The sequence below is a fragment of the Lutra lutra genome, chromosome 4, assembly GCF_902655055.1.
Source record: "Lutra lutra chromosome 4, mLutLut1.2, whole genome shotgun sequence".
NCBI lineage: Eukaryota > Metazoa > Chordata > Mammalia > Carnivora > Mustelidae > Lutra > Lutra lutra.
In genome coordinates, this window is record NC_062281.1 from 10,376,269 (window position 1) to 10,384,468 (window position 8,200).

Here is an 8,200-nt window from a genome sequence, read left to right on the forward strand (position 1 = left end):
TTTGGGTTCTTTCCAAATTTCCTCTTGTGATTGAGTTCTAGCTTGAGAGCATTGTGGTCTGAAAATATGCAGGGATTGATCCCAATCTTTTGATACCGGTTGAGACCTGATTTAGGACCGAGGATGTGATCTATTCTGGAGAATGTTCCATGTGCACTAGAGAAGAATGTGTATTCTGTTGCTTTGGGATGAAATGTTCTGAATATATCTGTGATGTCCATCTGGTCCAGTGTGTCATTTAAGGCCTTGATTTCCTTGTTGATCTTTTGCTTGGATGATCTGTCCATTTCAGTGAGGAGAGTGTTAAAATCCCCTACTATTATTGTATTCTTGTCGATGTGTTTCTTTGATTTTGTTATTAATTGGTTTATATAGTTGGCTGCTCCCACGTTAGGGGCATAGATATTTAAAATTGTTAGATCTTCTTGTTGGACAGCTCCTTTGAGTATGATATAGTGTCCTTCCTCATCTCTTATTATAGTCTTTGGCTTAAAATCTAATCTTAAAATCTAAGTGGCAGGATTGCCACTCCTGCTTTCTTCTGATGTCCATTAGCATGGTAAATTCTTTTCTACCCCCTCACTTTAAATCTGGAGGTGTCTTCGGGTTTAAGATGAGTTTCTTGTAGGCAACATATAGATGGGTTTTGTTTTTTTATCCATTCTGATACCCTGTGTTTTTTGATTGAGGCATTTAGTCCATTAACATTCAGGGTAACTATTGAGAGAAATTAATTTAGTGCCATTGTATTGCCTGTAAGGTGACTGTTATTGTATATTGTCTCTGTTTCTTTCTGATCTCCTACTTTTAGGGTCTCTCTTTGCTTAGAGGACCCCTTTCAATATTTCCTGTAGAGCTGGTTTGGTGTTTGCAAATTCTTTCAGTTTTTGTTTGTCCTGGAAGCTTTTACTCTCTCCTTCTATTTTCAATGATAGCCTAGCTGGATATAGTATTCTTGGCTGCATGTTTTTCTCGTTTAGTGCTCTGAATATATCGTGCCAGCTCTTTCTGGCCTGCCAGGTCTCTGTGGATAAGTCTGCTGCCAATCTAATATTTTTACCATTGTACGTTACAGACTTCTTTTCCCGGGCTGCTTTCAGGATCTTTTCTTTGTCACTAAGACTTGTAAATTTTACTATTAGGTGATGGGGTGTGGACCTATTCTTATTGATTTTGAGGTGGGTTCTCTGAACCTCCTGGATTTTGATGTTTGTTCCCTTTGCCATATTGGGGAATTTCTCTCCAATAATTCTCTCCAATATACCTTCTTCTCCCCTCTCTCTTTCTTCTTCTTCTGGAATCCCAATTATTCTAATGTTGTTTCGTCTTATGGTGTCACTTATCTCTCGAATTCTCCCCTCGTGGTCCAGTAGCTGTTTGTCCCTCTTTTGCTCAGCTTCTTTATTCTCTGTCATTTGATCTTCTATATCACTAATTCTTTCTTCTGCCTCATTTATCCTAGCAGTGAGAGCCTCCATTTTTTCTTCCTAGGCAAAGAACTTTATTAATCTTGTTTCAAACTTTATTCGCAGGCTTCTTCAGCTTAATTAGCTGCAAAGAATGAATTGTGTATAAGCAAAAACTGAAAAGAGCTGCAGTGTCCAAGGGGCTTGGGCTTAAAAATATTAAAGATCTAGATTTTATCAGATCCATGAACAAAATTTTAAAAAGCAGTCATAATATAAAATAGCAGCTCCCAGTAACTTCCTCAAGTTTTATCTTCTCCAGAAGTTGACTCAATTCAGTTTGCTTCATTCTTGGAAGCTTCATCAAAATTCTCCACAAGATCTGGAACTTCATCATCATCATCCTCTCCGGTAGCAAGTGGTGCTTTTCCATCCACAGATTGTTTGGGCAGAGCTTCAGCCAGTCTTCTTAAACTAGTCAGACTGTCTGCACCAAGTTGGTTTAAGATACTGGGTAGCATTTCTGTCAGCTGCTTTGTCTCAGCATGGCCTGTAATGGTGAAAGTGTTCACTGCCAGCAATGCCTGAACTTTGGGGTTGTTAAAGTGGATCACTGTTCCTTGGTTTGTGAACATATTCACTTCTTCAATACCAGAGATATTGTTTACCCCTAACTTCTTTAAGGAGAACTGAAGTTTTTTATCCTCTGCTGTAGCTGTTCTATGAACCACCTTCTTCTTTTGGCGAGCAGTTCCTTTCCCACCAATGCGCACTTATGCTTGCAGTTTGGCGAGTTTCTCCTGGTTCATGATAGTTTCTTTCATCTTGTTGGAGTGGAAATGGAACCGCGTGGGGGACTAGGGTTGGCGCTCAGGGGGTCTCGGGCGGACCAGCTGAGATTAGGTACACACACGCGGGGACACAAGATCGAGAGCCTCCATTTTTGATTGGACCTCATTAATAGCTTTTTTGATTTCAACTTGGTTAGATTTTAGTTCTTTTATTTCTGCAGAAAGCGCTTTTATATCTCCCAAGAGCGTTTCTCTAATATCTTCCATGCCTTTTTCAAGACCGGCTAGAACCTTGAGAATCGTCATTCTGAACTCTAGATCTGACATATTACCAATGTCTGTATTGATTAGGTCCCTAGCCTTTGGTACTGCTTCTTGTTCTTTTTTTTGTGTAGTGAATTTTTCTGCCTTGTCATTTTGTCCAGATAAGAGTATATGAAGGAGCAAGTAAAATACTAAAAGGGTGACAACAACCCCAGGAAAATATGCTTTAGCCAAATCAGAAGAGATCCCAAATTGTGAGGGGGGAGAAAGGGGATAAAAAGAGGTTCAGGAAGAAAAAAAAAAGAAACAATTAAAAAAAGAAAATCAATAAAGAAAAAATATAAAAAGGAAAAAATATATATATATTAGATAAATTAGTTAAAAAACGTTAAAAAAGAAAAGGGTAAAAGTTAAAAAAATTTAGCAGAAGAAGAGAAAAAAAATTGAAAAAGAAAAAAAAATTTAAATTAACTGCAAGGCTAAAGAAAGCCATGAGTTCCGTGCTTTGCTTTCTCCTCCTCTGGAATTCCGATGCTCTCCTTGGTATTGAAACTGCACTCCTTGGTAGGTGAACTTGTTCCTGGTTGGGTTTCTTGTTGATCTTCTGGGGGAAGGGCCTGTTGTATTGATTCTCAATTGTCTTTTGCCCCAGGAGGAGTTGCACCGCCCTTACCCGGGGCCGGGCTGAGTAATCCGCTCAGGTTTGCTTTCGGGAGCTTTTGTTCCCTGAGCGCTTTCCGTAGAGTTCTGGAGGGCGGGAATGAAGATGGCGGCCTCCCAGTCTCCGGCCCGGAGGAGCCGAGAGCCTGGCGCCCCACTCCTCAGTGCACCCTCAGAGAACAGCGCCCAATGACTCCCGTCACCCTGGCCTCCGGCCGCGCTCTGAGCTGACCGAGCCTGCGACCGGTTCAAGGTAACCCCAAGCTTGGAGCTCACTCCTTGGCTTTGTCTCTGTAGCCGGCTTCCCCGTTCTAATACCTGTAAGCTCTGTGACATTCAGATACCCTCAATACTTCTGTGACCCTTCGGGACCTGAGGCCACACTGACCCCGCGTGGGCTTCACCCCGGTTAAGCCTCTGGAGCGATGTCCCTCAGTGGAACAGACTTTTAAAAGTCCTGATTTTGTGCTCTGTTGCTCTGCCACTTGCCGGGAGCCGGCCCCTCCCCCCATGGTCTATCTTCCCGTCCCTTTGGATTCACTTCTCTGCCAGTCCTACCTTTCAGAAAGTGGTTCATTTTCTGTTTCTAGAATTGCTGTTCTTCTTCTCTTCGATCTCCTGTTGCATTTGTAGGTGTTTGCAATCTTTAGATAAGCTATCTAGCTGATCTCCTGCTACCTGAAGTAGTCTCAGCCTGCTACTTCTCCACCATCTTCAGAAGCTTTTGATTTTGATGAAGTCCCAAAAGTTTATTTTGGCTTTTGTTTCCTTTGCCTTGGAGACATATCTTGAAAGAAGTTGTTGTGGCTGATTTCGAAGAGGTTACTGCTTTTGTTCTGTCATTATGTATGTATATACATATGCATCTACCTGTATTCATATATACATATATTTGTATGTATGTATGTATATGTACATAATTAAATATAATTTCCTGCAACAAGCAGAAGGATCTGCCACCTCCAACCTTTACTATATTCAAGGTGAAACAAAGACATTGTTTCCAAATATTGAGTCACTTGGGATGGGGGTGTAGAGTAATTTATTTAAACAGACCAATGCTGATACTTCTTGAAAAAAATCAAAAACAGCAAAAACCAAGAAAGAAAGAATACTAAAAGAAGGAAGGTGGGAAAGGGAAGGAAGGAAGGAAGGAAGGAGAAAGAAAGAAAGAAAGAAAGAAAGAAAGAAAGAAAGAAATAGAAAGAAAGAAAGGAAGCAGAGTTTAGTCTACTGCATAATATCCAAAATATAAGCTGCTTTCTGGATTGATGGGGACTGGCAATATGACTCTTGCTACAATAATGGAAAGGTAGCATTGTCCTTTGCCTGTGTTCCTACTTCAATTTCAACCTATGCTGTAGCTTAGAAGTTGGAGATAAGTAGACAGCCCTCAGTGATGCTTAAGCAGAGAATGACATCTTCCTGCACTTCACTGACAGTTATGTAAGCAATGTTAGGCTAACCAGAGGATTCAGGTCACTTGTTATAAATAATCCAACCGTCTGATATCCCAAGAACAGAGCAAGGGGTACTCTCTCCTTTATTCCAGATTCAGTCTTGATTCAAAACTCACCCCACTGGAGACAGAAACAGAACTTATGATGATTCAAGCCTCCCCTTTGGTTTCAAGCTTCCATTTGCCCCAATCTTATGCAGCAGTGGCAGCACCAAGAGGTGTCTTGGCTGTGTGTGGAATGGTGATGAAACCCATTGCATAGTCTCCATTAGAACATCTTTCCCTCCTTAAGAAATTTTAAATGTTCTTGTAATAATACAATCTAAATATAAGCCATGAACTTTCTGCACCTCAGGGTAAGTTCTCTAGTTCCCCTTGCAGCAAGATTGTCTCATTTCTAAAGACTGGCCATCTGGTAAAAAATCTTGAGCAGCCATTGCTGTTGAGTTTGTTCCCACAGTGCACTTATAGAATATCGTGGTAGTCAGTAAATTGATTTATGGAAAGAATGAATAAGCCATTAAAGAATTCCACCAAAACTTTCATTTAGTACTTTGATAGGTGCTGGTGATTCAAAGACCAAAATTGTACCCCAATGTTTATAGCAGCAATGGCCATGGTTGCCAAACTGTGGAAAGAACCAAGATGCCCTTCAATGGACGAATGGATAAGGAAGATGTGGTCCATATACACTATGGAGTATGATGCCTCCATCAGAAAGGATGAATACCCAACTTTTGTAGCAACATGGACAGGACTTGAAGAGATTATGTTGAGTGAAATAAGTCAAGCAGAGAGAGTCAATTATCATATGGTTTCACTTATTTGTGGAGCATAACAAATAGCATGGAGGACATGGGGAGTTAGGAGAAGGGAGTTGGGAGAAATTGGAAGGGGAGGTGAACAATGAGAGACTATGGACTCTGAAAAGCAATCTGAAGGGTTTTAAGAGGTGGGGGGTGGGAACCAGGTTGTGGGTATTAGAGAGGGCACGGATTGCATGGAGCACTGGGTGTGGTACAAAAACAATGAATTCTGTTATGCTGAAAATAAATTAAAAAAAAAGATTATAAAAAAAACAAAGACCAAAAACAAAACAAAACAAAACAAAAAACAAAAACAAAACAAACAAACAAAAAAAACAACCAAACAAAAAAAAAATTAGAAGAAAATCTTTGAGATTAAGGACTGAACAATGTGCTCATAGACTTTATACAAAAAACATGGTCTATAAAAGGAAGAATGGATAAATTGGACCTCATCAAAATTAAAACCTTTTTCTCTGTGGAAGCCCATGTGAGGAGTAAAAAGGCAAACTATGGACTGGGGGAAAATATATATACACTCCATACCCAGCAGAGAACTAGTATCTAGATATAGAATATATAAAGAAATCTTAAAAAGTGAATGTTAAAAAAACAGTCTAATTAGAAAATGGGCAAAAGGCATGAACAGACATTTCACCAAAGAAGATAAACAGATGATAAATAAACATGTGAATAGATGTTCAACGTAACTAGCCATTAGGGATCTGGCTAATTTCCTACAGACAAGGGTCTACAATATGTAATCTACTTCATGTTAACACTAATTTAATTTGGATAAAAATATAAACTTTGCTACAGTATAGCTCTATTCCTTCCTCCTCTGTTGTATGATTATTTTCATGTTTATAATACCCTTGTTATAAAAACCTTTCATGTTTATAATACAATGGCAATGTTTATATATTGTATGAAATCAACCATTCAAATTCAATAGTATAAATATTGATCTAAACAATTTTGTGCTTTAAAAGAAATTCAGAATATTTTGTTCATTGCCACTATGATTTCTTTAAACATTTCAACATATTTCCTTTAATTCTTTGAACACATTAATAATGTCTGCTTTGCGATATTTTTCTGCTAAATGCATCTGGCTCTACTCAGAGCCAGTTTCTATTTATTGTTGTTTTTCTGTAGGAGTACTCAAATTTTCTTGTTTTTTGCCTCTTGTTTTTGTTGTTGTTAAAAGCTGGATATTTTAGGTAATAAAATTGATTCACTTTTCTAAGATATTTCTTTGTTTTGTGCTTTTAGTGACTTGTCTGGACTTAAATTGCACAGTCTCTATCTCCTAGATGTATGGCTGCTGATATGTCTGCTTAGGTATTAAATCTCATTTTTATCTTGATTTTGGAGATTGTTCTGTGTCTGGACAGCTTAGTGGTAAGCTGGGGAGTTGGACCAAGTTTGTGCTCAACTATCTTGCTGAGCCTGTAAGGCTTCCAACTCTGCCAATAAATTTGTGAGGGGGGTGCCTCTTCTAATTTTTGCCTAATCCACAGCTACAAAGATTTTCTCCTATGTTTTCCTCTGGAATTTGTATGGTTTTGGTTTTTAAATCTAAAGCAATGGGTCTATTTTGAATCAATTTTTGCCTAAGACGTAAGTTAAGAGCAAGGTTTAGTTTCATTTCACAAATGGATATCCACTTATTTTCACACCATTTTTGAAACGAACTATCTTCTCTCCAAAGACTTACCATGGAAGATTTTTCAATAACCAATGAACCAGGGCCACCTGGGTGGCTCAGTCATTAAGTATCTGCCTTTGGCTCAGGTCATGATCCTAGGGTCATGAAGGATTGAGCCCCTTATTGGGCTCCCTGCTCAGCAAAGCCTGTTTCTCCCTTTCTTTCTCCCCCTGCTTGTGTTCCCTCTCTTACTGTGTCTCTCTCTGTCAAATAAATAAATAAATAAATAAAATATTTTAAAAAATCAATGAACCATATATATCTGGATATATATGGGTATATATCTGGAATCTATTCTGTTCATTTACCTATCTGTCTATCCCTAGGCTAATGCAGTACTGTTGAGGACATTTTTAATAACAAAAGTGAGAGCAGGCTTTTACATTTTTTGGTAAGTCTCCCCAATGGACTGAAATGTACAATTTACATACTGTAAATATTTCAAACAACCACTTCTTCAGAACCATACAAGAGTAGTGCCTTTCCAATCCACCCCCTCCCACACCATAGAGAAAGAGGGACTATTATCTCCTTATAAACTTTCTGATATTTCTCATGGGTTTTATTTTAGAATACCATTGGGATAGAGAGGAGTCAAGATGGCAGAGAAGTAGCAGGCTGAGACTACTTTGGGTAGCGGGAGATCAGCTAAATAGCTTATCTAAAGATTGCAAACACCTACAAATCCAACGGGAGATTGAAGAGAAGAAGAACAGCAATTCCAGAAACAGAAAATCAACCACTTTCTGCAAGGTAGGACTGGCGGAGAAGTGAATCCAAAGCGACGGGAAGATAGACCAAGGGGGGAGGGGCCGGCTCCCGGCGAGCGGCGGAGCAACGGAGCAAAATCAGGACTTTTAAAAGTCTGTTCCGCTGAGGGACATCGCTCCAGAGGCTTAACTGGAAGCCCAGGCGGGGTCAGCGCGGCCTCAGGTCCCGCAGGGTCGCAGAAGGATCGGGGGTGTCTGCGTGTCGCAGAACTTACCGGTATTAGAACGGGGAAGCCGGCTGCAGAGACAGAGCCGAGGAGTGACTCTCAGCTCGGGGTTGCCTTGAACCGGTCGCAGGCTTGGTCAGCTCAGAGCGTGGCCGGAGGCCGGGGT

The 8,200-nt window shown here is 39.9% G+C and overlaps 1 pseudogene; it reads right to left on the reverse strand.

Moving 5' to 3' along the window:
- Positions 1–1,484: 1,484 nt before the first annotated feature.
- Positions 1,485–2,245, reverse strand: LOC125098086 (transcription factor BTF3-like; annotated as a pseudogene).
- Positions 2,246–8,200: the final 5,955 nt, after the last annotated feature.